The sequence below is a fragment of the Citrus sinensis genome, chromosome 3, assembly GCF_022201045.2.
Source record: "Citrus sinensis cultivar Valencia sweet orange chromosome 3, DVS_A1.0, whole genome shotgun sequence".
Taxonomy (NCBI): domain Eukaryota; kingdom Viridiplantae; phylum Streptophyta; class Magnoliopsida; order Sapindales; family Rutaceae; genus Citrus; species Citrus sinensis.
The window spans coordinates 3,624-14,992 of NC_068558.1; the positions used below are offsets into that span (position 1 = coordinate 3,624).

Genomic DNA, 11,369 nt, shown 5'->3' on the forward strand with positions numbered 1-11,369 from the left:
TTTTCGAGTGAAAGTGCGGGTATTAGTGCTAATAGTGGGCTGACTTTTATGGATGAAGACGATGAGGTATTTGAGGACCCTTTTTCCAAATATACTGAGATGGTTGCCGTTACTAGAGATCACATAGAATTTTCAAATAAGCTAGATCTTTACTTGATGGAGTCGGTTGAATATCAAGTGTCTAATGCATTGGGGGCTCCATTTGATATTTTATTATGGTGGAAAGCTAATAGTTCGAAATACCCAATTTTATCGCAAATAGCTAGAGATGTACTTGCCATTCCGGTATCTACAGTTGCATCTGAGTCCGCCTTTAGCACAGGAGGTCGTATTTTAGATGAATATAGGAGTTCTATGACTCCTGATATGGTGGAAGCATTGATACTGACACAAAATTGGTTGCGAACTTCACTTTTTGTTGATTCAACGACAAACCTTCAGGTGTTGGTGGAGGAAAATGAGTTCATGGATGCTCTTACAGAAGGTATAAATATTAATGATTATTTATTTATTTTTTAGATTTGTTTACTTTAAGTTAAAGAGTTATTTACTTCAAATCTTTTTATTTTATGTAGAGCTTCGTAAATCGACATAAGCAGAACATCCAAGTGTTCTAATATGAAGATTTTTGCTGCAACAGTAAGTTTGTTATCGATTTAGATCAAACTTAATAATCATTTACAATTAAGGCATAGTCATAATACAAATATGCTACTAGTAATATTGAGAATTGTTAAGGCATATTGAGTTATTCAACTAAATTTTAATTAAGTTTTTTAATTTTTTTGCAGCATGGACTGATTTGCTTCATTTTCTATCCGTTGTTGCTCGATATTTTTCTATGGTGGTGGTTAATTATTGCTAATTTGGAGATGTTGTGTTGAGTATTGATGGTGTTAGTCTTAGAGATGGATTATTAGCCTTATTTGTCATGTGGAGAATGAAGATGTTTAATCATGGTTGCCATTTGCCATTTTAATTTTTAGATTTGTAATTTTTGTAGTTTGATTGTACTGGATATTTGTTGTTAAGAATGTTTGGAATTTAAATTTTTAGATTTTAAGTGGTTAGAAACTTAGAATTTTTAGATTAAATTGTTTCAATCCGAACTAACCCGAACTAACCCGAACTAACCCGAACTATGAAATACAAGTATGCAACCCAAGAGGGGGGGTGAATTGGGATTCTAAAAATTATTCAATATTAAAGAAAATCTTAATGCAAATATAACTCAAATTCAAAGCAATAACAATTAAGATGATCACAATATAAAAAGATAAGGGAAGAGAGATTCAAACACGAGATTTTTACGTGGTTCGGCCAACCTCGCCTACGTCCACGCCTCCAAGCTTTCCGGGCTTGAGGATTCCACTAAGCAAGCCTCCAAGGCTTCAAATGCTTACACTTGACTTCCAAGGTGTCAATGGACCTTTACAACAAGAGATTATCCCCAATCTCTTAACCCAAGTGTATCCCAACACTTACAATCACTCAAAGTAAAAGATTACAAATTGTTTTGCCTCTGACAATATATAAGATTACACAATGATGTTTGATATGTGAGTAGATGAAGCAAGAATGTGTTCTAAGCTCTATGAAGATTGTATTCTCGAATATTAGCTCAAATGGTTGTGTTGTGATCAATCTTCTTTGAATTTGAATGAGCTTATTTATATTTGGAGCTGAAAATCTAGCCATTACAAACTGTCGGACAGAAAACGGTTCGCCGTTAGCCATTAACGGTTAACCGTTTAGGCTGGTCAAAGTTACCGTTGAGCCAGATTTCAAATAAACGGTTTGCCGTTTAGGATTGCCCTTTCGCCGTTAACTTCCAGAGACCTGCAAGATGAACATTGGTTAACCGTTTTACGCTAAACGGTTAAGGACTTGCATGAAGTAACGTTTCTGGATATTATCGGTTAACCGTTTGAAATAATCGGTTAGCCGTTTGTCTCCAGTAACCTGCACAATGAACATCAGTTAATCCGTTTTCATTTAGCGGTTAAGGGTTTGCATAAAGTGGCTTCTCTGGGTGTTATCGGTTGACCGTTTAAAAATAAACGGTTTGCCGTTTGTCTCCAGTAACCTACACAATAAATTAGCCTTATCAGTTTTCGTTAATCAATGCCAGAGGAGGACAACCTTCGATTCTGGACGTTATCGGTTAACCGTTTAAAATAAACGGTTCACCGTTAGTGTCCAGTAGCCTTCCCATCTTGGGTGTTTCCGTTAAGCATAAACGGCTAGAGCTTAGGCAAATATGTTGCTCTCTGGTGATAATCGGTTAACCGTTTAAAAGCAAACGGTTTACCGTTAATTTCCAGTAACCTCCCTATCCATTGTGTTTTCCGTTTTCCATAAACGGTTAGAGGTTTAGGAAATGTGTTACTCTCTGCCTATAATCGGTTAACCGTTTAAAATAACCGGTTCACCGTTTATAACCAGAATTGCAATTTTAAACATGTTTTTGCAGAGAATTTCTTTCTAATTTGAAAAACCATCTTTTATGAAGAAATAAGGCAATGATTAAAAGAGTTTTCGTTTATTAAGAAATAGCTCCAATATTTATGTCAAAATACATTTAAAATTTGTTATCATCAAAATCAATATTATTAACATATTTATGTTAACAAATTATTCTAACCCGAATTAACCCGAACCGAAATTGTAACCCGAATTATCAACCCAATCCGATCCGAATTGTCAACCCAAACCGAACCGAACCGAATTAAATTCGGTTCGGTTTGGTTCGGGTTGGCGTTTTGAACCCGATTGGGTTCAATTCTCCAACCCGAACGGGTTGAAACCCGAACCGAAACCCGAACAACCCGAACCGAAATCCGATTTGCCCACCCCTATTACGAGTTATGTCTACCCCTAGGAGGCCGATTCGATTAGTTACTTGGACGAGTCTGCCTCTTGGGGTGGTCAGGCTGACTTTGGATGGTTGCTATAGGGGCAACCCTGGGATGGCTGCTTCTGGGGCATTCTTCGGGATCATCGAGGCGTGGTTATAGCTGCCTTTGGATCTTTTCCAGGCCACAAGCCCATTTTATATACTGAGCTTATGGCGGTGTGCGAGGGTTTGGAGTTAGCCATTCAGCTTGGTCATTCAGTGCTAGAGGTGGAGTCGGATTCAACTGTGGTGGTGTCTTGGATACATTATTTAAATATATAATAGTAATTGATGCATATTCTCTGCGTTAGGCATGTCGTCTAATATCTTCATCCTCCATTCAAGTGAGACATGTTTTTCGTGAGGTTACCTATGCAGCTGATTTTCTGGCCAACTTGGCGTGCTCTCATCGGTCTAGTTGGGATTTCTTTTCTCCTCAGGAGCTGCCTGGAGTAGGGGTGGGCAAAATCAAGCTCGGGTCGAGTTCGGGTCAATCCGATCGGGTTTCGGGTTGTTCGAGTTGGGGAAATATTGATCCGAATACAACCATAACTTAAAACCCAACCCGACCCGACCCAACCCAACCTTATCCGATATATGTTCGGATCGGTTCGGATCGGGTCAAAAAATCGAGTTGATTTCGGGTCTTGGAACAATAGAATGCAGTTCGGGTCGAATCTTGGAGCAGCAAAATGCAGATCGGGTTTTGGAGCAGCAGCAAAATGCAGATCGAATTCGGGTCTTGGAGCAGCAGCAAAATACAGATCGGATTCGGGTCTTGGAGCAGCAGCAAAATACAGATCAGATTCGGGTCTTGAAGCGACAAAACTCAGATTGGGGCAGTGGCACTTGGCACTTGGATGCAAATCAGTGGCCACGGACGTGCAGCAGTAGACAGGATGACGCACACTCGTGCAGCAGCAGACGGGATGACGAACACTCACACAGCAGCAATAATCGTGGACCAGCGAACTCGCAGCAACGCCGAGCAGCAATGAGCACACAGGCGGATGATTCTTGAGGTGTGGACTCCCTTGGCGACTTGTTGTTGGCCATTGGGTGCGATCTGTGGATGTGTTTTGTGTGCAACAGCAACCTTGTGTTTGTGTGTTTGTGCTGTGAATGAATATGTGATTTGTGTTGTGTTTGTGTGACTGTGTGTGCAGCAGCATATGTGTGTGTAGTTGTGTGCTGTGTGCAGTGTTAGCTTAGGTTTTTTTTTTTTGGGAACCCGATCGGGTCGGGTTTGACCCGAACCGATCACAACCCGATCGGGTTTGTAAATTTCAATCCGATCGGGTTTCAATCCTGACCCGAACCCGAAATTTATTGGGTCAGGTCGAGTCGGGTCGGATCGGGTAAAATGCCCACCCCTAGCCTAGAGGCTTCTCGGGTATTCTTCTCATGGACGCACAAGCGATCCCCCATGTCAGACAATAGGATTTTTTTCTATTTCATTTTGTATCACATTTTCTCTGGGAGGTATTGGCACATGTCCCCCTCATTTGTATCTGATTCACTTTCGGATTTATTTGACAGGTAGGGGTCCCACCTAACCACACACCTTTTCTTTGGTGGTTTTAAAAAAAAAAGAAAAAAACCCTTAAACCCTAAACAAAAAAACCATGATTTGCTACAGTAACATATTCTCTCAAATTGCTACAGTGATGCCGCAACATTGATTCAACTTTCCGGCCATTTTTCCAGCGAGTTAACGTTCACCACCCATTCCAGCACATTAGTCTTTCAATTCTCTTCAATTTGATATGTTGTTTGGAAAATTCGGAGTACGTTTGGGCTTCGAAACATTGATTTGAATTTGGATTACTATTCATATTACAGTAACCGATTATGCCCTTCACATTTCCTACCATTTTTCCGGCAAGTAAGCATACATCTTCCACTTAAACACACTCACCTTTCATCGATCTATATTTCTGTGGGTTTGTTGGTGATTTTCGTGTTGATTTGGGTGCTTAATCAAGCTTTAAAGTGTCAATTCACTATTTATTAAATAGTGCCGATCACTACATCTTAAATCTGGCCAAATACAGTGCTTGTTTTTCATTGCTACAATACATTTGATCGCTACAGTAACCATTTCTGCTACAGTGTGTTTGTGACCACAGAATTGAATTTTCTTGGTGCATTTTCGCATTATTCTTCCGGGGACTCCCATTGCGCAACTCGGCCTGAATGGCTTCTCCGTCCATGGCCGGTGGCCATCCGGCTGCTATTTGGAGTTCCCACCACTCCCGTCATTTGCTAAAATGGCGTCAAAACCGCCACCACTCGACCTTACAAGTCTTTTGTGGATGTTACTATCGGGTCTCAAAGCTCTTATTCGGTCATCGCCTTCAAGCAATCTTCCACCTATAAAGGCGAACCTACTATATTTTTCACCGAGGAAGAAATCAACATCATGGCCGCGCCATTCAAGCTTTCTTTGGTGGGTAAGTTCTCTTTCATCCGTCCTCCCATTGATATTATCTGTAAATTTTTTGTGGCATTAAGTCTGAAAGGAAACGTTGAAATCTATTTATTGGATCCTCGCCACATCCTGATTCAATTTCACTTGGAAGAGGACTACACAATAATTTGGATTCGTCAATCTTGGTTTATTGATGGCAAAGCTATACGTGTTTTCAAATGGTCCACAACATTCCACAGCTCTGAAGAGTCGCCAATTGTTCATGTCTGGGTATCTTTGCTGTTTTTACCGGTTCACTATATTATATGCAAACAGGCTTTGTATTCCATTGTTGCTACCATCGGCAAACCTCTACGAATCGATCATGCCACCGCCTCTGTCAGTAGGCCTACTATTGCTAGAGTCTTAATTGAGTATGACGTTTCTAAGCCTTTATTGAAGCGTTTATGGATCGGGGAAAAAGACACTAGCTTCTGGCAATATATCATCTTCGAAAAAGTGCCTCATTATTGTGCTACCTGCAAGCACCTGGGCCACTCCGATGACACCTGTTACATCAACAAACCCGAGTTGCGGAATGCAGCTCGTGTCGGTCCAGTTAAGAAAAATGTTGTTAATGTTTAGGGTAACAAGTCCAAGGAACCTATTAAGACTCAATACGTCCAGAAAGTTGATAACAAAAAGCAGAACGCGGCGACAAATGAAGCGACAAATCAAAGTGCTCATGATACTTCAACAGTTGCTACTGCTGGTTTTGTAGCTACAGTTCTTCCTCTTCCAGTTGTTCATGATGTTAGTACCACCAATGCTGAAACTAGTAAAGCAACAAACGAAGTTACTACTACTGAAGCGACACACGTTATCAGTTCTCATTCTCATGTTGTTGCTGATGTTATTCCTTCGACCATAGTCACTTTACCTTCAGTTATGCGTGCTCCTCCTGAGCTCATGTGTAGTGATCTTGTTCCTGTTGTCGACAAGACTGATAGTGGGTTTGGTTTACCTGCTGTTACTGCTGTTGGTTCTATGGCCACTACTTCTACTCCTTCTAAAGCTCTTGGGCCTTTGAGCAGCGATCTCGTCCCTTATGTGGAAATGACAGGCGGTGGATTCAATTTTTGTGATGCTCCTGCTTAGGATCCTTATCGATTTCAATAAAGATTATATCGCAGTTCCTATTGGCAGACTGCCACTTCTTGTGATTCTATTCCAGATATTCCTTCTATAGAAGTTATGACAATCCAATGTGCTTCGCATGATAATGCGCTGCTTTGCACTCTCAATACCCGATGCACTGATTTTCCTGAGGTATCTCCTATAACCAACAATTCAAAAGCTAGAATTGGAAAGTCATCGGATCGAGGATTACAGCAACTCCAGTGATGAATTTTGTGGTGATGACCGTTTTGGCATTTCAGACTCTGAGATTATGGAAGATGCAATTATCAAAAAATTGGGCGGCCAAAGAATTATTACCTCTACGGAGGGTTTTACTGAAGTTACTTCTAGGAAGGACATCAAAATTAACCATAAACATCAGCGATTTTGATTTTTCCATCTTTTTAGTAGTATTTGTTTTGTTATTATTTTACTCTGGAGGTTTGGTTCATGCTGAAATTGGTATTTTAAAAATTATCGTAACAAATCCACACAACAAACAATCTAACTTCTTAATAAAATTGAAAGCAATAAGTTCAATAAAAGCACAATAACAAATGAGTAAGGGAGAAGAGAAACAAACACACGAATTTTTACGTGGTTCGGCAATCCCCGCCTACGTCCACGCCTCCAAGAGATCTAAGCTTGAGGATTTCACTATCCGAGCCTTTCCAAGGCTTTAACCGTTTACAATTGACTTTAAGGTGTCAATGAACCTTTACAACAAAAATATTATCTCCCAATCTCTTCACTCAAGTGTCTCACATACTCAAACACTTACAATTAAAATAAAGAAATGAAAGTTATAACAAAACTCACTCCAAGAGTAGATATTCAAAAAATGAAGAATAAGAGATGATTCAATGTGTTTTGTGATTTGCAAATTGAAAGCTCAAGATATCTCGTGTGCTTTTTGTTTATGCTTGCTAGAGAGCTTGAAAATGAATTGGATTTGAGTTTATATAGTTTGAGATCAAAAACTAGCCGTTATGCACATTTTGGTCATAATCAGCTTACCGTTTATGGAATTCGGTTAGCTGCTTTTATGTTACCGTTAAGGCAAAAATTTGAATTTCAGAATATCTGGTATGCCGCTTTTCATATCCGGTTAGCCGCTTTTGAAATCTGAATTGTCGTTTGCGAAATCATGATAGTCGTTTATGCTCCAAAAGCTTACTGCCCAGAATCCGGATTGTCGTTTACCACATCCGGTTAGCCACTTGCTACAGTAACTGCTACAGTGAAATATTTTTTAAATTTACAGTTTGACCCAAACACTTTATAAAACTGTATTATGGCTCAAAACGTTATGAAAGCTTTCAAATATGTCCAATTTCAGAATTTCTAAATAATGCTCTGTCAATCCCAAAACTTTCTGAAATTATGATTTCACCCAAACTAGGTGAAATTATAAAATGACCCAAAAATATTTAAATAATTTAAAATAGGTCCAAATCTGAAATTTTAAAACAATATCAAAGGTTTTAAAATACTTTCATTTTAGTTCAAAACACTTTAATTCCATAACATCATTTTCTTAAAAAGCACAACTCATAAATCTTTGTTTAATCAATACATGTGGTTTGGTATCATCAAAATCAATATCTATAGCCATATGGGCTAACACATGCCCCCCTCCAGTATTTGTAATTTGTCTTCTTTTTATCTGCTGGTAGGGGTCCCGCCAAACCCCCCACCTCCTGGTGACTTTAAATAAATAACTCAAAACCCTAAACCCTAAACCTTAAAACCCTAAACCCTAAAACCCTAAAACCCTAAACCGTAAATCCTAAATCCTAAAACCTTAAACCCTAAAAATCCTAAACCCTAAAAACTATAAACCCTAAACCCCCAACCTTAAAAACCATGAACCTTAAACCCTAAACCTACAGGAAATCTTTTGTCCTCAAAAGAATTTATATGTTCATTAGTCTCTTTAGCTTTAATGGGCACAACCTCACCATTATCATTTTTATCAATTTCTTTGGCTGCCATGGTCATAGCTTATTGTTGCCTAAAGGCATCAGTTTTATTTTCTGAGAATGGAGCAATTGCTTTTATATTATGAGTCAATACCAAAATCCTTCAAGTATTAATAATTTTTGAGTTGTTGTAACCAATTTGTTTCCTAAAACCACTGTAAAAAGGTTGTGATATTTTTTTCACATCTATGGCATGCAACTCCTCTTCTAATTTAAGCTTTAAGAATTAAGCTAGTTATTAAATGTCAAAGGAAAATTTATAAAAAATATATATATATAAAAAGTGAGAGAGAGAAAAAGAAGGATAAAATTATTTGTTATGTACCTTCACTTGACCAAACATCATACCAAATATTAATGACTCCGGAGCATTAGAGCTAGTATGCCTTCTAACTATCTAATTTAGAAACCTTAAATCTTTGACACGCTATACTTTTCACCGCAAAGTCATTACAAACTTCATGAAAAATCTCAAATTCTCATGCCTCTACAAGGAAAAGCCATAATTAATATTAATATTCATGATAAGCTACAATATTGACAATTTGTTACCTAAAATACAATGGGCAACTAGGAAGACCGTATGCCTCTTCTTGAGGAACATAATATGGATTTAGGCTTTTTTTATTCACTCCAATTGCAATCACTCTTTATACCTTCCAGTGTGGCCTTAAAGCATACATGACCCCAAGGATAACTAACGAAATCTTCAAAATTGTCAATCTAGTGAATATAATCTAAATTGATATATGACCTCCACTCCTTTCCAAGTAATACGACCTCTAAAAAATATAACATGGAAAATTTAATTGTTTCCATATCTTCCTCAAACTTAGTTGACCCAAATGTCTAACCTATAGAGTTATATTTCTAAACTTCGTGCAACCATCCTATAAAATGTCGCATACTTGATTACCATCATCAACAACATCCAAGTCAAGTCTATAAAGTTCTCCACAATTCAATCCTGTAATTAATGAAAATTTAAACATTGAGAATCGACACAATTTCTTTCGTACCTTGAAGTATATTCTTTTATCGGATGAATGTACATGCGTCACTACCAACTTATGCAATAATTGAGCACAAAATTGAAACTGATTTAAGTCTAAAAAGTGTCCAACATGATTATGAAAAATCTCAACTTGTTTATCACTAAATTTCCTTTTTATTATTTATAGCGGGTCTATTGATGACAAATTAGTAATTTCACGCTTCCTATTTTTCTTTTAATTTTTTTAACTTTTTTTTGTTGACATTTTCTGAATAACAACAAACATAGCAATACTGTATTTTTATGAATTAAGAACCATGTAAAAGAGTAGCGTATCACAATCAACTGATAATCTATATAAATAATCAACCAATTGAATTTTTACCATTTCCATGAAAAAAAAGGTTGAAAAGTTTATTTTTCTTTATTTTGTAAGAGACGCACAACCAATTTCATTGATTCTTCAACACAAAATCCTAAAGTTTTGCTTTTTAACCAAAACATCAAAAGTCTAAATCAACTAATTTACAAGAAAAAAAAATTGAATAATTACCTTATAAAGTTTGTCGATGCAGCAGCAATGGAGTTTCCTGATGATCGCTGCAATTACTGCCTTTTATTGAAAGTTTAGGTAACCGTAAGTATTTCTATAACACCGTTCTAAGCATTAAATAGTATACTCTTATAAAGACCTTAACGAATTCTAACGTAATTAATAAAAATAATTGAGTGATATATAAATATTGAAACGTTAAGTGTGTAAAAAAAAAAACTGTCAAAATTCTTGTAGGCTGCATAAACATTTGATTGGGGAAAAAAAAGATAATGATTGAGAAAGAATTTCCCAAAATTTATTGAAACATATGATTGACACTACAAGAATTTTAGCCTTCAGCGATGAATTTTTTAGCGACGAAATTATTTTGGTCTTTTGGTGACAAAATAAGGATTTCGTCACCAAATCCAGTAAATAAAAAATTAATATTTAATTGTGGGTTTTAGCAATGAAATTGTCGTCACTAAAAATTACATATTGTGACGAGTACCTTTTTTCGTCGCCAAAAAATAAGGCGGCAAAAGAATTATTGGCGCGCTGGTTTTTAGCGACGAATGGTCAATCTTTTGCGATGCAATATTTTGTCGCTGAAAGTATATAATTAGCAACGACACTTGACTCTTTAGCGACGATATGTTTCGTCACTAAATGGATATTTAGCGACGAAAGTGGATTTGTCGCCTTTATCCTTTTTTGCGACGAAACCTTTAGTCGCTGAAGAATTCTTTTGGCGACAAATATGGTTTCGTCGCTAAAACTTTTTTTCACTACGACATGCTTTTGTCGCAATAAAGGAGACCTGAAATAGCAACTGTAATACTCTTTAGCGACGAAATATTTCATCGCTAAAGACTGCTCTTTGGCGACGAAATATTGCGTCGCTCAAGATTGCTCTTTGGCAACGAAATAGTTGGTCGCTAAAGATTGCTCTTTCGCGACGAAATAGTTTTTGTCGCTAATGGTATTTTTAGCAACTAAATATTTCATCGCCAAAAGTCTATCATATTAATTACAAATGTGGTAAATCAATATAAAGTTGTAAATTTAGAATGCATTTTCAATTATTTTAATTTTTGTTCATGATTAATCCTTTTATTAATTAACAAGTTATATAATTTTCATTATAATAACAAAATAAATTTATTAATATTTTTAAAAATAAAGAAAATAAAATGGGTTAATTATTAATTCAAACGTCCCCAATTTCAATCCGAAGATTAAATTGAGATAAAATTTTATTTTTAATCCTGCATAAATAGGCCGGAATTTGGAATCCCAATCGAGATTCAAGAAATTTTGCCAATCCGAGGAAAAACTAACAATTTTTTGTAAAATTAATTCATTTTTTATTA

The 11,369-nt window shown here is 36.8% G+C and overlaps 1 long non-coding RNA gene across 1 annotated transcript; it reads left to right on the plus strand.

Annotated features, from left to right (window-relative positions):
* The first annotated feature begins 346 nt into the window (after positions 1 to 346).
* Positions 347 to 938, plus strand: LOC127901359 (uncharacterized). The gene is made up of 3 exons (XR_008053518.1): positions 347 to 484; positions 576 to 639; positions 792 to 938. It is a non-coding gene; the product is annotated as an uncharacterized LOC127901359 (long non-coding RNA).
* The last annotated feature ends 10,431 nt before the right edge of the window (positions 939 to 11,369 follow it).